The 20,605-nt window shown below is 44.9% G+C and overlaps 2 protein-coding genes across 3 annotated transcripts in view; one reads left to right on the top strand and one right to left on the bottom strand.

Annotated features, from left to right (window-relative positions):
• PACSIN3 (protein kinase C and casein kinase substrate in neurons 3) overlaps window positions 1-15,238 on the bottom strand; it is a 73,439-nt gene extending 58,201 nt beyond the window's left edge. Inside the window, exon 1 of the mRNA XM_072118757.1 lies at window positions 15,217-15,238. The gene's annotated coding sequence lies outside the window, so the exon portion shown is untranslated. The remainder of the gene's footprint in view (window positions 1-15,216) is intronic.
• A 128-nt stretch (window positions 15,239-15,366) lies between these two features.
• DDB2 (damage specific DNA binding protein 2) overlaps window positions 15,367-20,605 on the top strand; it is a 29,248-nt gene continuing 24,009 nt past the window's right edge. The window contains exon 1 of one of the 2 annotated variants that reach the window (XM_072118751.1): window positions 15,367-15,554. The gene's annotated coding sequence lies outside the window, so the exon portion shown is untranslated. Of the gene's footprint in view, window positions 15,555-20,064; window positions 20,179-20,605 lie in introns of those variants that run through there. The other variant, XM_072118750.1, reaches the window with a different exon arrangement.

Below are 20,605 nucleotides of genomic sequence, written 5' to 3'. Positions count from 1 at the left end.
TACACTATATACTGTGCTACCCCTCCCTCACACACTGCAGCCTGTAATGTCACCTGTGTATGTATATATACTGCTATATACACTATATACTGTGCTACCCCTCCCTCACACACTGCAGCCTGTAATGTCACCTGTGTATGTATATATACTGCTATATACACTATATACTGTGCTACCCCTCCCTCACCCACTGCAGCCTGTAATGTCACCTGTGTATGTATATATACTGCTATATACACTATATACTGTGCTACCCCTACCCCCCTCACCCACTGCAGCCTGTAATGTCACCTGTGTATGTATACTGCTATATACACTATATACTGTGCTACCCCCCCTCACCCACTGCAGCCTGTAATGTCACCTGTGTATGTATATATACACTATATACTGTGCTACACCCCCCCTCACACACTGCAGCCTGTAATGTCACCTGTGTATGTATATATACTGCTATATACACTATATACTGTGCTACCCCCCCTCACCCACTGCAGCCTGTAATGTCACCTGTGTATGTATATATACTGCTATATACACTATATACTGTGCTACCCCTACCCCCCTCACCCACTGCAGCCTGTAATGTCACCTGTGTATGTATATATACTGCTATATACACTATATACTATGCTACACCCCCTCACCCACTGCAGCCTGTAATGTCACATGTGTATGTATATATACTGCTATATACACTATATACTGTGCTACCCCTCCCTCACACACTGCAGCCTGTAATGTCACCTGTGTATATATACTGCTATATACACTATATACTGTGCTACCCCTCCCTCACACACTGCAGCCTGTAATGTCACCTGTGTATGTATATATACTGCTATATACACTATATACTGTGCTACCCCTCCCTCACACACTGCAGCCTGTACTGTCACCTGTGTATGTATATATACTGCTATATACACTATATACTGTGCTACCCCTCCCTCACACACTGCAGCCTGTAATGTCACCTGTGTATGTATATATACTGCTATATACACTATATACTGTGCTACCCCTCCCTCACACACTGCAGCCTGTAATGTCACCTGTGTATGTATATATACTGCTATATACACTATATACTGTGCTACCCCCCCCCCTCACACACTGCAGCCTGTAATGTCACCTGTGTATATATATACTGCTATATACACTATATACTGTGCTACCCCCCCCCCCACACACACACACTGCAGCCTGTAATGTCACCTGTGTATGTATATATATATAGCTATATACACTATATACTGTGCTACCCCTCCCTCACACACTGCAGCCTGTACTGTCACCTGTGTATGTATATATACTGCTATATACACTATATACTGTGCTACACCCCCACACACACTGCAGCCTGTAATGTCACCTGTGTATGTATATATACTGCTATATACACTATATACTGTGCTACCCCCCCCCTCACCCACTGCAGCCTGTAATGTCACCTGTGTATGTATACTGCTATATACACTATATACTGTGCTACCCCTCCCTCACACACTGCAGCCTGTACTGTCACCTGTGTATGTATATATACTGCTATATACACTATATACTGTGCTACACCCCCCTCACCCACTGCAGCCTGTAATGTCACCTGTGTATGTATATATACTGCTATATACACTATATACTGTGCTACCCCCCCACACACACACTGCAGCCTGTAATGTCACCTGTGTATATATACTGCTATATACACTATATACTGTGCTACCCCCCCCCCCCACACACACACACACTGCAGCCTGCACTGTCACCTGTGTATGTATATATATATACTGCTATATACACTATATACTGTGCTACCCCTCCCTCACCCACTGCAGCCTGTAATGTCACCTGTGTATGTATATATACTGCTATATACACTATATACTATGCTACACCCCCCTCACCCACTGCAGCCTGTAATGTCACCTGTGTATCTATATATACTGCTATATACACTATATACTGTGCTACCCCCCCCCCCCACACACACACACACTGCAGCCTGCACTGTCACCTGTGTATGTATATATATATACTGCTATATACACTATATACTGTGCTACCCCTCCCTCACACACACACACACACTGCAGCCTGTAATGTCACCTGTGTATGTATACTGCTATATACACTATATACTGTGCTACCCCCCCCACACACACACACACACTGCAGCCTGTAATGTCACCTGTGTATGTATACTGCTATATACACTATATACTGTGCTACCCCCCCCCCACACACACACACACTGCAGCCTGTAATGTTACCTGTGTGTATATATACTGCTATATACACTATATACTGTGCTACCCCTCCCTCACACACTGCAGCCTGTAATGTCACCTGTGTATGTATACTGCTATATACACTATATACTGTGCTACCCCCCCCCCACACACACACCGCAGCCTGTAATGTCACCTGTGTATATATACTGCTATATACACTATATACTGTGCTACCCCCCCACACACACACACACATTGCAGCCTGTAATGTCACCTGTGTATGTATATATACTGCTATATACACTATATACTGTGCTACCCCTCCCTCACACACTGCAGCCTGTAATGTCACCTGTGTATGTATATATACTGCTATATACACTATATACTGTGCTACCCCTCCCTCACACACTGCAGCCTGTAATGTCACCTGTGTATGTATACTGCTATATACACTATATACTGTGCTACCCCTCCCTCACACACTGCAGCCTGTAATGTCACCTGTGTATGTATATATACTGCTATATACACTATATACTGTGCTACCCCTACCCCCCTCACCCACTGCAGCCTGTAATGTCACCTGTGTATGTATATATACTGCTATATACACTATATACTGTGCTACCCCCCCCCTCACACTGCAGCCTGTAATGTCACATGTGTATATATACTGCTATATACACTATATACTGTGCTACCCCCCCCCACACACACACACTGCAGCCTGTAATGTCACCTGTGTATGTATATATACTGCTATATACACTATATACTGTGCTACACCCCCCTCACCCACTGCAGCCTGTAATGTCACCTGTGTATGTATATATACTGCTATATACACTATATACTGTGCTACACCCCCCTCACCCACTGCAGCCTGTAATGTCACCTGTGTATGTATATATACTGCTATATACACTATATACTGTGCTACCCCCCCCCCCCCACACACACACACACACACACACTGGAGCCTGCACTGTCACCTGTGTATGTATATATACTGCTATATACACTATATACTGTGCTACCCCCCCCCACACACACACACACTGCAGCCTGTACTGTCACCTGTGTATGTATATATATATATACTGCTATATACACTATATACTGTGCTGTCCCCCCCCCTCACACACTGCAGCCTGTAATGTCACATGTGTATGTATATATACTGCTATATACACTATATACTGTGCTACCCCCCCCACACACACACTGCAGCCTGTAATGTCACCTGTGTATATATACTGCTATATACACTATATACTGTGCTACCCCCCCCCCCACACACACACACACACACTGCAGCCTGCACTGTCACCTGTGTATGTATATATATATACTGCTATATACACTATATACTGTGCTACCCCCCCCCCACACACACACACACACTGCAGCCTGCACTGTCACCTGTGTATGTATATATATATACTGCTATATACACTATATACTGTGCTACCCCTCCCTCACACACTGCAGCCTGTAATGTCACCTGTGTATGTATACTGCTATATACACTATATACTGTGCTACCCCCCCCCCCCACACACACACACACTGCAGCCTGCACTGTCACCTGTGTATGTATATATATATACTGCTATATACTGCTGTATACTGTGCTACCCCTCCCTCACCCACTGCAGCCTGTAATGTCACCTGTGTATATATACTGCTATATACACTATATACTGTGCTACCCCTCCCTCACACACTGCAGCCTGTAATGTCACCTGTGTATGTATACTGCTATATACACTATATACTGTGCTACCCCTCCCTCACACACTGCAGCCTGTAATGTCACCTGTGTATGTATACTGCTATATACTGCTGTATACTGTGCTACCCCTCCCTCACCCACTGCAGCCTGTAATGTCACCTGTGTATGTATACTGCTATATACACTATATACTGTGCTACCCCCCCCCCCCACACACACACACACTGCAGCCTGCACTGTCACCTGTGTATATATATATATACTGCTATATACACTATATACTGTGCTACCCCCCCCCCCACACACACACACCGCAGCCTGTAATGTCACCTGTGTATATATACTGCTATATACACTATATACTGTGCTACCCCTCCCTCACCCACTGCAGCCTGTAATGTCACCTGTGTATATATACTGCTATATACACTATATACTGTGCTACCCCCACACACACACACACATTGCAGCCTGTAATGTCACCTGTGTATGTATATATACTGCTATATACACTATATACTGTGCTACCCCTCCCTCACACACTGCAGCCTGTAATGTCACCTGTGTATGTATATATACTGCTATATACACTATATACTGTGCTACCCCTACCCCCCTCACCCACTGCAGCCTGTAATGTCACCTGTGTATGTATATATACTGCTATATACACTATATACTGTGCTACCCCCCCCTCACACTGCAGCCTGTAATGTCACATGTGTGTATATACTGCTATATACACTATATACTGTGCTACCCCCCCCCCACACACACACACTGCAGCCTGTAATGTCACCTGTGTATGTATATATACTGCTATATACACTATATACTGTGCTACACCCCCCTCACCCACTGCAGCCTGTAATGTCACCTGTGTATGTATATATACTGCTATATACACTATATACTGTGCTACCCCCCCCCCCCCCCCACACACACACACACACTGGAGCCTGCACTGTCACCTGTGTATGTATATATACTGCTATATACACTATATACTGTGCTACCCCCCCCCCACACACACACACTGCAGCCTGTACTGTCACCTGTGTATGTATATATATATATACTGCTATATACACTATATACTGTGCTGTCCCCCCCCACACACTGCAGCCTGTAATGTCACATGTGTATGTATATATACTGCTATATACACTATATACTGTGCTACCCCCCCCCCCCCCACACACACACTGCAGCCTGTAATGTCACCTGTGTATATATACTGCTATATACACTATATACTGTGCTACCCCCCCACACACACACACACACACACACTGCAGCCTGCACTGTCACCTGTGTATGTATATATATATACTGCTATATACACTATATACTGTGCTACCCCCCCCCCACACACACACACACACACTGCAGCCTGCACTGTCACCTGTGTATGTATATATATATAGCTATATACACTATATACTGTGCTACCCCTCCCTCACACACTGCAGCCTGTAATGTCACCTGTGTATGTATATATACTGCTATATACACTATATACTGTGCTACCCCTCCCTCACACACTGCAGCCTGTAATGTCACCTGTGTATATATACTGCTATATACACTATATACTGTGCTACCCCCCACACACACACACACACTGCAGCCTGCACTGTCACCTGTGTATGTATATATATATACTGCTATATACTGCTGTATACTGTGCTACCCCTCCCTCACCCACTGCAGCCTGTAATGTCACCTGTGTATATATACTGCTATATACACTATATACTGTGCTACCCCTCCCTCACACACTGCAGCCTGTAATGTCACCTGTGTATGTATACTGCTATATACACTATATACTGTGCTACCCCTCCCTCACACACTGCAGCCTGTAATGTCACCTGTGTATGTATACTGCTATATACTGCTGTATACTGTGCTACCCCTCCCTCACCCACTGCAGCCTGTAATGTCACCTGTGTATGTATACTGCTATATACACTATATACTGTGCTACCCCCCCCCCCCACACACACACACACTGCAGCCTGCACTGTCACCTGTGTATATATATATATACTGCTATATACACTATATACTGTGCTACCCCCCCCACACACACACCGCAGCCTGTAATGTCACCTGTGTATATATACTGCTATATACACTATATACTGTGCTACCCCTCCCTCACACACTGCAGCCTGCACTGTCACCTGTGTATATATACTGCTATATACACTATACACTGTGCTACCCCTCCCTCACCCACTGCAGCATGTAATGTCACCTGTGTATGTATATATACTGCTATATACACTATATACTGTGCTACCCCCCCTCACCCACTGCAGCCTGTAATGTCACCTGTGTATGTATATATACTGCTATATACACTATATACTGTGCTACCCCTCCCCTCACCCACTGCAGCCTGTAATGTCACCTGTGTATATATACTGCTATATACACTATATACTGTGCTACCCCTCCCACACACACACACACACACACTGCAGCCTGTACTGTCACCTGTGTATGTATATATACTGCTATATACACTATATACTGTGCTACCCCTCCCTCACACACTGCAGCCTGTAATGTCACCTGTGTATATATACTGCTATTTACACTATACACTGTGCTACCCCTCCCTCGCCCACTGCAGCCTGTAATGTCACCTGTGTATATATACTGCTATATACACTATACACTGTGCTACCCCTCCCTCACCCACTGCAGCATGTAATGTCACCTGTGTATGTATATATACTGCTATATACACTATATACTGTGCTACCCCCCCTCACCCACTGCAGCCTGTAATGTCACCTGTGTATGTATATATACTGCTATATACACTATATACTGTGCTACCCCTCCCCTCACCCACTGCAGCCTGTAATGTCACCTGTGTATGTATATATACTGCTATATACACTATATACTGTGCTACCCCTCCCTCACACACTGCAGCATGTAATGTCACCTGTGTATGTATATATACTGCTATATACACTATATACTGTGCTACCCCTCCCTCACACACTGCAGCCTGTAATGTCACCTGTGTATGTATACTGCTATATACACTATATACTGTGCTACCCCTCCCTCACACACCGCAGCCTGGAGCCTGGGGTGTAATGCTGTATATGCTGTATATCACCCATGGAGGAGTATAGATATTTGCATATCAGGTATGCTATTGCTAATTTGTCTCTCTACAGTCTGGCTCCACCCATCTGACAGAAAAGAGGTGAAGTAATGATATTGACTAGAGAGAACATTTAAACTACTGTATACATGGCCCGATGGATTGGTGCCTTTCAGTGGGACCATGCCTAATGGAGGAAGGACTAGCGGATGGTGATGGAGGTGTGAGGTCCTTCCTATTCAGTGCTCCTTAGCAATGTCCTCCTTCTCTTGTTTCTGTGTATAGGTTAGAGAGGGTCACGGTGTCTCTGTGTATCCCTTGATCCTATTACTTGTCCTGGACTTTCAGCATTTTACAATAATGTGCACGGCGACTGTGAGGACAAGTAGTAAATTAATCCTGATAAATGGATGAGCGCATACAGAGGTGCAGGGGTTACTGCATTATATAGTAAACCTCTTGGATAATGTCATGGGGGTTACTTACAGTTCCTGGGTATTTCTGCCAAATCTGCAAAAGCCCCCACGTATAAGCATAAGGACCCAGGTGCAACATCTACCTCTGCACCCATATAGCTTTACCGCTGTAATAATTATAATAATTCCTTTATTTATACAGCCCATGCAAATTCCACAGCGCTACACAGAGCTAGCCAGATCAGTCCCTGTCCCCAATGGGGCTCACAATCTAATGGTGTTTTGGAGTGTGGGAGGAAACTGGAGGACCCGGAGGAAACCCACTCAAATACAGAGAGAACATACAAACTCTTTGCAGATAATGCTCTGCATGAGCCTTGAACCAAGGACCTCAGCGCTGCTTTCCTGGAGAACGCTGCTTACGTAGTCTGACTGGCCCACTGGAGAATCAGAGGATCCTCCGGTGGGCACAGGGTCTACCCTAATACTAGACTGCAAAGAAGCAGTAGAAGACAACCAAATTTGTTGGCAACTAGGAACTATTTCTTGTTTATGAAATGTGGCCCCCATAATCATTTTATGTAGTGGTCCCATGGAGACCCATTTTAAAACTGAATGCTACATAGATAGGGACTGTGATCCCTACATTATTACTAGATGGCTTTTCACGTTATAAGCTATTGAAACAAATATGCCCTCTGACCCTGCAGAGGTGTTCTGGATGTTTGTTCATGGACTTTGTGGACTACACTGAGGCTCGCTAGTTACCATATTGATGCCAGGTCATTGATACTGCAGCCGCAGGGGCCGTATGCTACATAGTGATCTTACCCTTTAGCCTGGACCCCTAGTCAGGGATCGACACATAAATAAAGTGCACCTCACCTTTCAGTAAACAGTGAATAAATCTGTAGTGCATTGTGTGTACATGATGATTTACACTTTATCAGGTCATTATGTGACTTGTAATCTGCATGTTTCAGCAGATTTAATCCCTACAGTCTGTATCTGTAGTTTAAAGGCCACAATATCTGGGGGATTTCCCATATTTATAGAAAATCACTTTGGACATCTAGCTGCTGTGACTCTCCATAGAGCTTCTATGTAATCAGATACATCAGTAATGAGCTTCTGTCCATCCTACTAGCAAAATGGAATTCAGCAGAGGTTAAGGGAGGAGCAAAGTAAGTGGAGAAAGAGGCACTATCCTTCCGACCCAGGACGGACGATCATACAGTGTTATCCTCCTAAAAGAGGGAGGAGGAGCAAACATTGGCAGCAGGCAGTGATTGGCTCCTTGTGATGTTCAGGGCATTTCCCCAAGTGATGTCATTGTTCTTATATGGACAGTAAGATCAGTAGGGACCCTCCCTCCTGCTGAGTGACGTATATGTTCAGCAGAGGTCGGGGATGGATGCAAAACTTTGCATCCGTCCCCAGAAAGCTCCAATGGCCTCCGCTGAGCGTATACGTCGCTCAGCAGGGAGAGCAGGATGGAAAGATGGAGCTCGCTCATCTTTTCAGTCTGTGTTTTCTATATTACATGACCTATACTGGACAGGTGGAGGAAAAAAGGATGTCTCTGTCTGCAAGTATATCTCTCAGTGAATATGCTGGGAGCTTTCCTGGGGTATAAAGTGAGAATATGAAAAAAATGAGGTGTGAACATAGCCTTACCCTGTTGGTGGTCCTGATGATAGGCTTGTATGTATGATGAGATTGATGTATGAAGCCTTGTTACGATGTATTATGTATAGGGATAATATGTGTATGCCCTACTTTTGTCAAGTTATTTTTTCCTCTTTTGTTTATTTATTGTGGTGGATTTCATGGTTAATCCGGATTACAGCTCCAACAGGGATTTGCGAGTGTATTTAACTGGCTAAGAACTAAAAACCCACCGACTGACTGCCTTCTGAAACGCAAACAGAGATTGTAGTAATCCGGCCGGGGCAGGGAGTTCTTCTGCAGTCAGAGGGGTTAAAGTATAACCTATGTGTCACCCGTAAATTCTTTGCATTTCTTCATTCCAGACCCATCTATGCTGGCCATGGAGGATTGTTTTGGGCTAATTAGTGGGGAAAGGTAACAAAATGAGGAAGCATAAATGCCAGGTATGTGTGCCAGATCTCTAGGACCCCTTATCCTCTCTGGCTGCCAGCCTGGATGGAGATATGACCACATACATGTGTGCAGCTTTACATTAAAGTCTATGCACCAAAAAATTGCACTGGAGTTAAAAAACGGATAGGTAAAGGGGAGGAATAAATAAAAGGGGGCAGTGTTGGTGAAGGACCAAAAGTAAAAGGGGCATTATATGTGGGCGCCAACAGAAAACTGGGTATTATGAGTGAGAGCGGAATAGAAAAGGAGGTATCAATTGGGGGTGTTGTTATAAGTGGGGACTAAAATGAATGGGGTCCTTCTATGTGTGGGGGAGCTATGAGAATTGTATGATGGGGGACCATTTTAGGAAGTATTCATATGGGGTCAACAGTGGGGCATTATATAGTTAGGGTGATTGCCAAAGGACACACACTGATATATAGGTGTGTACTCCCTCTGGCAGGATCTGCTCTTCTTTAAGTTTCCTATGCGTTTGCTTTTAAGAAAAAAAGGCTTTAAAAATTATGCAAATGAGCAAAAGGGGCTCCAGGCTCCATTAACACCTATGGAGCCTGGAGACCCTCAGGCTCATTTGCATCATTTTAAAAGCTTTTTTTATGTAAAATAGGAAGTTAAAAGAAAAGCAGATCCTGCCAGAGACGACATCCACCAGTATATCAGTGTGCTTGGTTTACCATCATTCATCCTGGTGATAGATGTCTTTTAACCCCCAGAGGCTGCGTACTATGCTGCAGGGAATTCCAAAGGTCTTGGCCCCCAGAATAATTATGGATTAGCGTCGGTAGGGCTAGTAAAGAAGATGTGTAGTCTGGAATAGAGCAAAGTGTATACTAGGAGTGCACAGTAACCAAGGTAAGAAGGTAAAGCAGGCAACTGCGTCCCTCACGCACAAACGGCACACCTCAACAAGCGCTAGATCTGCAGCGGCTTCACTCGGTGGTGCACTCCGGGACAAACAAATCCAAACTTAGGTAAAACATCCAATGAAAAGAAGAGAACAATGGGTCACTCACCAACACGTGAATTTTATTGTAGCCGACAGGAGCAGGTAGAGGGGTGCTGGACACGCCGCAAACGACGGACCGTTTCGCGCAGGAAGCGCTTTCTCAGGTCTGTGACCACAGACAGGAATTTGACAAGATGGAGAACTTGACTAAAATGCAGTCACTTGGAGTCACTTGAATGGAGAAAAAGTAAAATGAATACTGAAAGAGAATCCAAAGAGGAAAGCAGTAGGTATGTGAGAGGATCAGGATGAACTTCCATTGTCCAATGTTGTTACAAATAACATCAGGACTTGATTAACCTAAGTCAACAGGTTATAGTGGCAAATTTCTCTTTGTGTAGGCCACCAAGCCTGAAGTAGGTCAAGTAGGCCACATGGGTTGAAATCATCATATATCTTGACTAGAACCATAAATGGATTAGGTACAATGATGGCCAAGAATGAGATCATTGATGGAAGCAGATGTTGGCAGTAGCCATGGCCACCCACTAGAATCTGGCTCTAGGACCAGGTGAGGAGAGTGAACAGGTTCCAAAGAATTTGCCATAGAGAGACGAAGAGCCATGACCAGACTGGGGCCAATAATGGCCAAGATCGTCAGAAGAAGTGTACTGGGATGACCACTTATTTGATCTTAGCTCTGGGACTGGCTAAGACAAGTAAACAGTTCCACTACTTACTATTTGTCTGATGAGGTGGCCGATATGATCATTCTAATGACCCATCGGTGCACTTTTACTTACCCGGTCCTGCGCGTTCTCCGATCCGGAGTGTACGACGAGGATGCGCATCTGCCGCGATTCACTAAGATCGTGCGCCCGATATCCTGCATGTGTCGCTTCCCCGCTCAGGTCCCTGGAGTTCACCTTCTTCTTCCCGTTGCATGTAAGTGCATTGTCTTGCAACACAAATAGAAAGTAAATTCCCGCGCTTAGTCCGAATCCGTCGAATCGTACAACTGCCTGCCCCCCGATTTCTGTCGCATCCGATGCGCCAAAATCCAATCGCGTGCGACACAATCCCCTTCTAAATCCCTGTCCCAGCAGGGCGAGACCCCAAAAACGTCGGAAAACCCAATGGAAATGCGCTGCGGGTCCCTTAGTAAATAAGCCCCATAGTGTTCTTGTCCTCCCAATAAGTTACATGGTTCATGTAATTTACCTGAACATTCCATATTTTAATAACATTTCAAAATGCAAGATTTTAGGTGTCTACTTTCTGAGCATGTGGTTACGTTTTCCAACACTAGGGGAGCTGTGATCCAAGGATCCGTGTCCCAGGATTCCCTGGAGATGACTGTTACCAGGGTGCATTAAGATACATGGAAATAATCATCGCTCCGTGAGATTACCTTTCCCATGAGTATAAATAGCAACTCTGTACCCAGCGCAGCAGGGGATCGCTCTGCATATGGGAGAAGAAACCTCCTGCGGCCTGAGTTGTAGGTAAAATACTGAAGTGTGGAAGAAGCCTTGTAAGGATATGTTCACACAGGACTGAAATCCTGCAGATTTTGTCTCGATAGTGGGCGAGTTTGAGTCATGAAAAGATCTGACCCCAACCGAGGGTTAGGTAGAAGTGGTGGCAAGTGTGACAGACAAGGCACTAGCCTTACAGGGCATCGACCACCAGGATGAAAGACTGTATGCAAATGAGTCTGAGGGCCTCCATGCTCCATCAACACCTATGAAACCTGGAGCCCCTCAGGCTCATTTGCATAGAGTCTTTCATCCTGGTGGTAGATTCTCTTTAAAGCAAATCTACCAGCAGTTTTGACCATACAAATCTTCAGACTGTGTTAGATTGTGTCACTGAAGATCAGTGTCATCATACCAACGTGTGCGTGTTGTTTGTAGAAGCATGGGCCTCCAGGATTGTAGCTGGACTTGGAGCACTTGGGCGTGTCCTCACATTGATGTGCTATTTGATCTCTGCATTCAATCTGCTCCCCAGTTCCTCCTTCCTGCTGTAATATCTAACCAGAAGCGTTCTACTGTTCAGACTCACAGCAGAGGGGAGAGATTGCTGTGTTCACTGAAGAGATCTCACACAGCAGGGCACCAAAGAGCTACAATCCTGGAATATAAATCCATATTTCACAGTTCTTCTGCTTACAAGAACACACAGAAAGGTACGATTACACAGATCTCCATGACTGCAGTGTGTGATCATACCTGCTGGTAGACTTCCTACAAGACTCCTCTATGGTGGTCTATTTGTGGCCCATCACGTGGTGGCGGTTATGTGGCTATTTCCTGGGGGGGCTTCCATCTTGACCTCCTATAATATCTAAAAAAATCTACTCTAATGACCCCAGCAACTCCTTCCTGGTAACAAGACACTACTTTGTTATATTACGTATCTTTTTTACCCTCATATGTAATATTGTACAGTCCTATCTGCAATAGGATCTGGACTTTCTAGTTCTGTGATTCTTGTCATATATCAACACAGTAGACAGAAGTATCTCAATGAGGTCACCGGAAATCATTCAGATTCCAGAGGTTAAAACAAAAATGTATTTTTCAGTTACGGTCTGGGGGTGTATACTGTACAAGATGGTATTAGGTTTTTTTACCTTCAAAATCCCTTTAATTTTTTGTGAATGAACTTAATAACGTCCATATCTGATCTAGTGTTTATTGTAAATAATTGCAATTTCTAGGCACTGCCTGGAAGTTTATGATACTCTGCAGTGTGGTATACAGATGTCATAGGGCCCCATAGCAAAATAGAGAAGGGCCTCCCCCTTAACCGTAGAGGTCGGCATCCAACACTAATGAAGCTGAATGGAAGAGATGAGGAGAGTCTTGCACTTTGGCAAATTATATATGTGTACTAGTGATACATGACGGCATAAACTGGAATAAATATATTGATCTATCTTCCATATACAGCTCTGAGTGATAAAACTGTCTGCCTGCAGGCACCACTAGGGGGAGCTCAGAGCATAGCAACGAATACAGCTTCTACTGAACACAATAGAAGCGCTAAAAAATCTCTTGCTTGTACCCTTGGTAGTGCCTACACACTAGCTACACCTCTAGATCTCTTAGTGGGCACTGTTTTAGCAATTTATGTTATCTTATAAGCATCAATGGGCACTACATTGTTACTCTCTGTGCTTTGTCTCTGTCTCCAGACCTCTGTCTTAATGTTGGGTCGATAAGAACTATGAAAAAATAGTTTTATGGATAAAAACTTAAGATCGGAATATTTCCCCATACACTTTACAGCAACTCCCAACTCTCATTTTGTTTTCAGGTACAATAAATCGTCTAATAAAATGTATACAACATTGGTGGATGTGAATGTTTTTGGGGAATCTTTTTTTTTCATTCGGGCTGGGATGACTGGAATGGGTACAGGCAAATAGAAGTAAAAGAGCGACCCCTGCAGGTAGCCCTGGGGCAGTGCAGCACAGGAAGAGCTGCATTATATTTAAAGGGCACCTACCACCACAAATCTACCTATAAAGGTAGATTGGGTGGTAGGTGGATCAATGGGACGTGAGGATAGCCCTTTTAAGGGCTAATCCTCACGTCCCCACACTTTTTTGATAACTTTTATTAGACATATATTCAAATTTACTTATGCGGCTACTGGGGCGTGGAGTAGCCGCATCTGAGGTTACACGAGGCGGCTACTCCACGCCCCGGTAGCCTCTTTTCCCCTCCTACTCACCCATCTTCGGCGCGCAGCTCCGCGTAGCTGCGCGCCCTCGTCCGGCGATCCTGCCGTCTGCGCATGCGCAGAAGAGCAGGCCCGCTCCTGTTTCGGAGCAGTGACCGCGCAGGCGCGGGCCTGCTCTTCTGCGCATGTGCAGACGGCAGGATCGCCGGACGCCGAAGATGGGTGAGTAGGAGGGGAAAAGAGGCTACCGGGGCGTGGAGGAGACGCCCCGTGTAACCTCAGATGCGGCCACTCCACGCCCCAGTAGCTGCATAAGTAAATTTGAATATATATCTAATAAAAGTTATCAAAAAAGTGCAGGGCTATCCTCACGTCCCATTGATCCACCTACCACCCAATCTACCTTTATAGGTAGATTTGTGGTGGTAGGTGCCCTTTAATGAAAATCTACCAGCACAGTTACATGTTGGTGTGTGCCCCCTATGGCAGGATACTTTTTAAGCTCATTATGCCCTTGTTTTTATAAATGCATAGGCTTTAAAAATCATGCAAATGAACCTTAGGGGTTCTGGGATTTATAGCTGTTAATTAAGCCTGGAGCCCCTCAGGCTCATTTATATACATTTTAAAGAAAAAGACATAAAAAGGCACAAGAAGAGTGTATCCTGCCAGAGGGGGCACACAACAGTATGTCAGCATGTTTGGTTTACAATCCTTTATCCTGGTGGTAGATGATCAGGGTTTATTCCTATGTTAGCGTTCAACATTGATTAAACTGCTATATATACCGTATTAATAGCAGAAGAAATGACACATCAGATATCAATAATGTACAGTATATGATATTTTAAAGGAGTTGTCCAACATTTAGATAGAGATAGCTACCAAGCCTTCCACAAGCATACACAGTACTAAAGCCCAATCCTTACGTAGCCGCAGCAGGAGAGCGCGTCCGTGCTAGCGTGATACTCAGGACTAGTTCCCGGATGTTGCGTCTCCTGCGCATGCGCATCGCTGTGACGGCTGCGATTGGGATCCATTTTCATACAGGGCAGGGGAATCCCTGAGTTTGTGCCAAATACAGAGGTGCTGAAGATTAACAAACCCTCCCCCTCCAAACATGATTGGTTCCATAAACCAATAAATATTCACATACTTACCATGCTCACTCCTCCTGACAAAGTGAAAGGCAAAACGAGCGTCGAGGGTGGTCAGTGTGCGCCGGGTCTTCCACCTTTTGCCAGTCCTTTTCTTCCCTGCCTGACCAGTAAGTGTCTAATTAGTTGTTAAAATATATAAATACATATCTAAGATGTCACTTTAAAAACATAGGTCTCAAATGGCAGACAAGACTACAGCACTATATTAAAAAAATCCAGGGCCGGCACCAGCACTGGGCATACCTGTACAAGTGTCGGGGCCCAGAGCTGTTGAGGGGCCCACAAAAGGCTGTCCATAAGGAATCCATAGGGTTGAGGGGGGCTGTATCTAATGAATCCATAGGGTTTGAGGGGGCTTTATATAAAATAACCATGAGGAGGCAGTTTGCTATGATAAACTGGGGAATATTTAAGGGAACAGGAGACTTTTAGTTTCTGAATTTTTAATGTTGCCACATGAGTTTGCTGCAAAGGGGCCCACTGAGGCTCTCTCGTCCAGGGGCCTACTGAAACCTGGAGCCGACCCTGTTCTCATCCCTCTTATTCCAACAAACATGGCAAGTGGAGACCACATGACCTTCTCCTAGCCCTACACTGGATCATCCAGATGGTCATTGATGAACTTCAAAGGGACTTGGACATGGACAACAGCAAGGGGACCTTGCAAACCCTGCAGGATTATAATTTGTGACGGTGTACTGTGTTACTATTTGTAATTGCAACACCCCTGCCAAGGCATAGGCAAAGGGGATAGTTGCGAATAGTGCCCTCTCCATGTCAGGGTCTATCTGGTGAGCCTGAGTAACTCATCTAGAAGATGCCTAAGGTTTATATTCACACGAACGTATGGGGGACGTATATATGGCCGACGTACACTCACCGGCCACTTTATTAGGTACACCTGTCCAACTGCTCGTTAACACTTAATTTCTAATCAGCCAATCACATGGCGGCAACTCAGTGCATTTAGGCATGTAGACATGGTCAAGACAATCTCCTGCAGCTCAAACCGAGCATCAGTATGGGAAAGAAAGGTGATTTGAGGCCTTTGAACGTGGCATGGTTGTTGGTGCCAGAAGGGCTGGTCTGAGGATTTCAGAAACTGCTGATCTACTGGGATTTTCACGCACAACCATCTCTAGGGTTTACAGAGAATGGTCCGAAAAAACATCCAGTGAGCGGCAGTTCTGTAGGCGGAAATGCCTTGTTGATGCCAGAGGTCAGAGGAGAATGGGCAGAATGGTTCAAGCTGATAGAAAGGCAACTGTGACTCAAATCGCCACCCGTTACAACCAAGGTAGGCAGAAGAGCATCTCTGAGGACACAGTACGTCAAACTTTGAGGCAGATGGGCTACAGCAGCAGAAGACCACACCGGGTGCCACTCCTTTCAGCTAAGAACAGGAAACTGAGGCTACAATTTGCACAAGCTCATCGAAATTGGACAGTAGAAGATTGGAAAAACGTTGCCTGGTCTGATGAGTCTCGATTTCTGCTGCGACATTCGGATGGTAGGGTCAGAATTTGGCGTCAACAACATGAAAGCATGGATCCATCCTGCCTTGTCTCAATGGTTCAGGCTGGTGGTGGTGGTGTCATGGATCCATCCTGCCTTGTATCAGCGGTTCAGGCTGGTGGTGGTGGTGTCATGGTGTGGGGAATATTTTCTTGGCACTCTTTGGGCCCCTTGGTACAACGCCACAGCCTACCTGAGTATTGTTGCTGACCATGTCCATCCCTTTATGAGCACAATGTACCCTGTAACATCTGATGGCTACTTTCAGCAGGATAATGCGCGATGTCATAAAGCTGGAATCATCTCAGACTGGTTTCTTGAACATGATAATGAGGTCACTGGACACAAATGGCCTCCACAGTCACCAGATCTCAATCCAATAGAGCATCTTTGGGATGTGGTGGAACGGGAGATTCGCATCATGGATGTGCAGCCGACAAATCTGCGGCAACTGTGTGATGCCATCATGTCAATATGGACCAAAATCTCTGAGGAGCTTCCAGCACCTTGTTGTATCTATGCCACGAAGAATTGAGGCAGTTCTGAAGGCAAAAGGGGGTCCAACCGTTACTAGCATGGTGTACCTAATAAAGTGGCCAGTGAGTGTATATACGCTGTATGTACGTCCCCCATAGACGGCAATGGGAGTATGGCGCTGTACAAGAGCGGTACGGTGCTGCATGTCCTATCTTTCCCCAGAATACAGCGCCGTGCACCATTTATTGCTATGAAGAGGGGCGGCGACTAATTAAGGAAGGTTCCCTGGGACTGGAGGCTGGGGTAGTTTCGGGTGACTAAGATTATATATTGGGCTGTTGTCACCTTAATGTGATGGGGGGGGGGGGCTTGTTTTGGGACTACCATCCTTCCCCCCCCTGTCTACCTTACCACGTCCCCACGCCTAGTTTACTTGGGGTTTTATAAGTTTCCCTTTCACCTACCTCTTGGCTGAGATGGCACCAAAGCGGCCCACCCTCCCTCCCTGTGTTATGTTTCTTATTGTTTTATGTTAATTTATGAGGTTTTCTTGTTTATCTCTTAAGTCGCAGCTGGCGGAAAGTGAGAGATGTGTTGGAGAAGGCTCGGCTGGCCGACTTGCCAGCTGGGAGTCCAGCTGGTATACAGCGGCCGAGCACGAGGAGACCAATAAAAATTCAAGTGCCTTAAGCCTTTGGGTGAAGACACACATGGCGTTTTTGGGCCGTTTTTACTAACTGCGTTTTCAGATCGCATGCGTTTTTGTCCGTTTTTCATTGCGCAATTTTGGAAAACCGGACAAAAACGCATGCGTTTTTAAAAAAACGGATGCGTTTTTTAACGCATGCGTTTTTAACTATCTGAAAACGCACTTAGTAAAAACGGCCCAAAAACGCCATGTGTGTCTTCACCCTTTGGCTTTGTTGTGTGGAGATAATAAAGCTGCAACCTTTTTACACCCAGCAAGAGTTGTGATCAGTTTTATTCATAAATTGGTTGATAAGGGGTTTTACTGCGGCATTAAGGTGCCCAATGTGTTTTACTTAAATATACTGGTAGTTCATGCCTTCAGTCTTCAGTCTTTTTAGATGCAGTTTTTGATGTTCAAACCAGGAGTGGAGTAAAAGCAAAGGAGCAACATCTTCCCTCAGACCAGGGTCACACGTTCCGCTAGTGTTGCGTTCATAACGCAATGTTAGCACACAGGGGGCGGCCTCGGCCTGATCACATATGTGTTTTCAGGGCCCTGTGTCTTGTATTGTTTAACACCTTCGCGACCGAGGACGCAACCGAGATCATCCTTGTGCTTCGAAGGGTGTATAGAGAGAGCTCACGAGCTGACCTCTCTCCATACACAGCGGGTCCTAAAAATGATAGCATTAAAAATGTCATCAAAAGTCGCAAAAAATGACACCACCCACAGCTCCGTGCACTGAAGTATGAAAAAGTTATTAGTGTCAGATTAGGGCAAAATGAAGATTTTTTTTGTTGTACAGAAAGTTTAATTTTTTTTTAAATATAGGAAAAAATGATAAAACCTATACAAATTTGATATCCTCGTGATCGTACCAAACAAAAGAATGAAGTAGACATGTCATTTGGGGCCCATAGTGAAAGCTGTAAAATCCAAGCCCAGAAGAATATGGACCAAATGCGTTTTTTTTTTCATCATTTTCACTGCATTCAGAATTTTTTTTCAGCTTCCCAGTACACGGCATGGAATAATAAATACCATCACTATGAAGGGCAATTTGTTATGCAGAAAACAAGCCCAAGCGTAGCTCTTTCCATGGAAATATAAAAAAGTGACAGATTGACAGGGAGTTAAAAATGTTAGCGCAAAAACGAAAAAGGGCCACGTTCTTAAGGGGTTAAATGCAAGACAGAAAGGGCTGATTAACAATCACAAGCGTTTCCCTGGAAATGCATATGCGATCGAGACTAAGGGTGATGCCACACATGGCGTTTTGAAATTGTTTTTGGTCTGTTTTTAAGTAATCTGTTAAAAAACGCATGCACATTTTAGTGCTTTTTAGTAGTTAGTGCGTCTTCAGATCGTAAAAACAGCATGCATTAAAAAACGTGTCGGTTTTTGTCCAGTTTTTTTAATTTGCACAATTAAAAACTGACCAAATGCATGCGATTTCAAAAACCGCATGCGTTTTTAAAAACTTCAGGCGTTTTTTAACGACCTGAAAAAGGCCGCATTCACACAATACGTTGTGTCACGTTTTTTTTAGCGTTTTTCTATCGTGGTCACATGCCGTAGTTACATTGCGTTTTAACAAATGCAGTGGAAACGCAATGTAACCTCAACATGTCGCTCACGATTCAAGCCATTGAAATGCGTCAAAAACACAGCAAAAAACGTGTGTGAATGCCGCCTAAAAAATGCTTTATTTCTGTAAGTAATGTTATTCAGCTTAAGAAATGAATAGAAAAAAACGTATAGACAATAAATTCTATTTATTTAACAACGTCATCATCGATACGATTAGATCGGCAGCCGATTACATCAAGGGGATTTCTGTAGAGCAGCCAGGTTCCCGCCATTTTACCACAGCGCCTATGGATCTGGCAGCGGCCAATGAAAGAGCGATATGCAAATATAGAGGCGGGGCTATAGGGCTGTGTAGATGCTTTACGAGCTCGCCGCGCATGCGCGTAGCCGGAGCGACATCTTGCTTGCCCAGCAGCGTCGGTGGACGGATATTTGCGTAGCAGACACCGGAGTGACAGGTAATGGAGGCGGAGGCCTGCCCGGGATGTGCACAGAGGATGGCACAGGCCGGAGACACCGTGCATGACGTAACCAGCCCCCTATCTCCAGCGGGCGGGCAGCGCATTGTCTGCTGCCTCCATACTCTGCCCCATGTTTATGTTATGCAAACCAAAAAATACATCCAGACCCCAAATCTGCACCGTATGACCCCTCACCAAGCACCCCATTATCCTGCATTACACTATAGTGAGTGAGCTGTGCCCCTCTGTAACACATTGGTCACGGTTATTTACAATGGCGCGCTGCTAGTTTACTCTATAAGCAACACAAAATTGTAAAAAGTTACAAAAAATAGTTACACAATGAGCAAAGCGTTACACAATGAGCAAAGCGTTGCAGGACGCTCCGCCGGACGCTGATCTCCCTGCCACACAACCGCCAAGT

The sequence above is a fragment of the Engystomops pustulosus genome, chromosome 7 (genome assembly GCF_040894005.1).
Source record: "Engystomops pustulosus chromosome 7, aEngPut4.maternal, whole genome shotgun sequence".
NCBI lineage: Eukaryota > Metazoa > Chordata > Amphibia > Anura > Leptodactylidae > Engystomops > Engystomops pustulosus.
The sequence above is the reverse complement of the archived record's forward strand: the minus strand, read 5'-3'. Positions and strand labels throughout refer to the sequence as shown.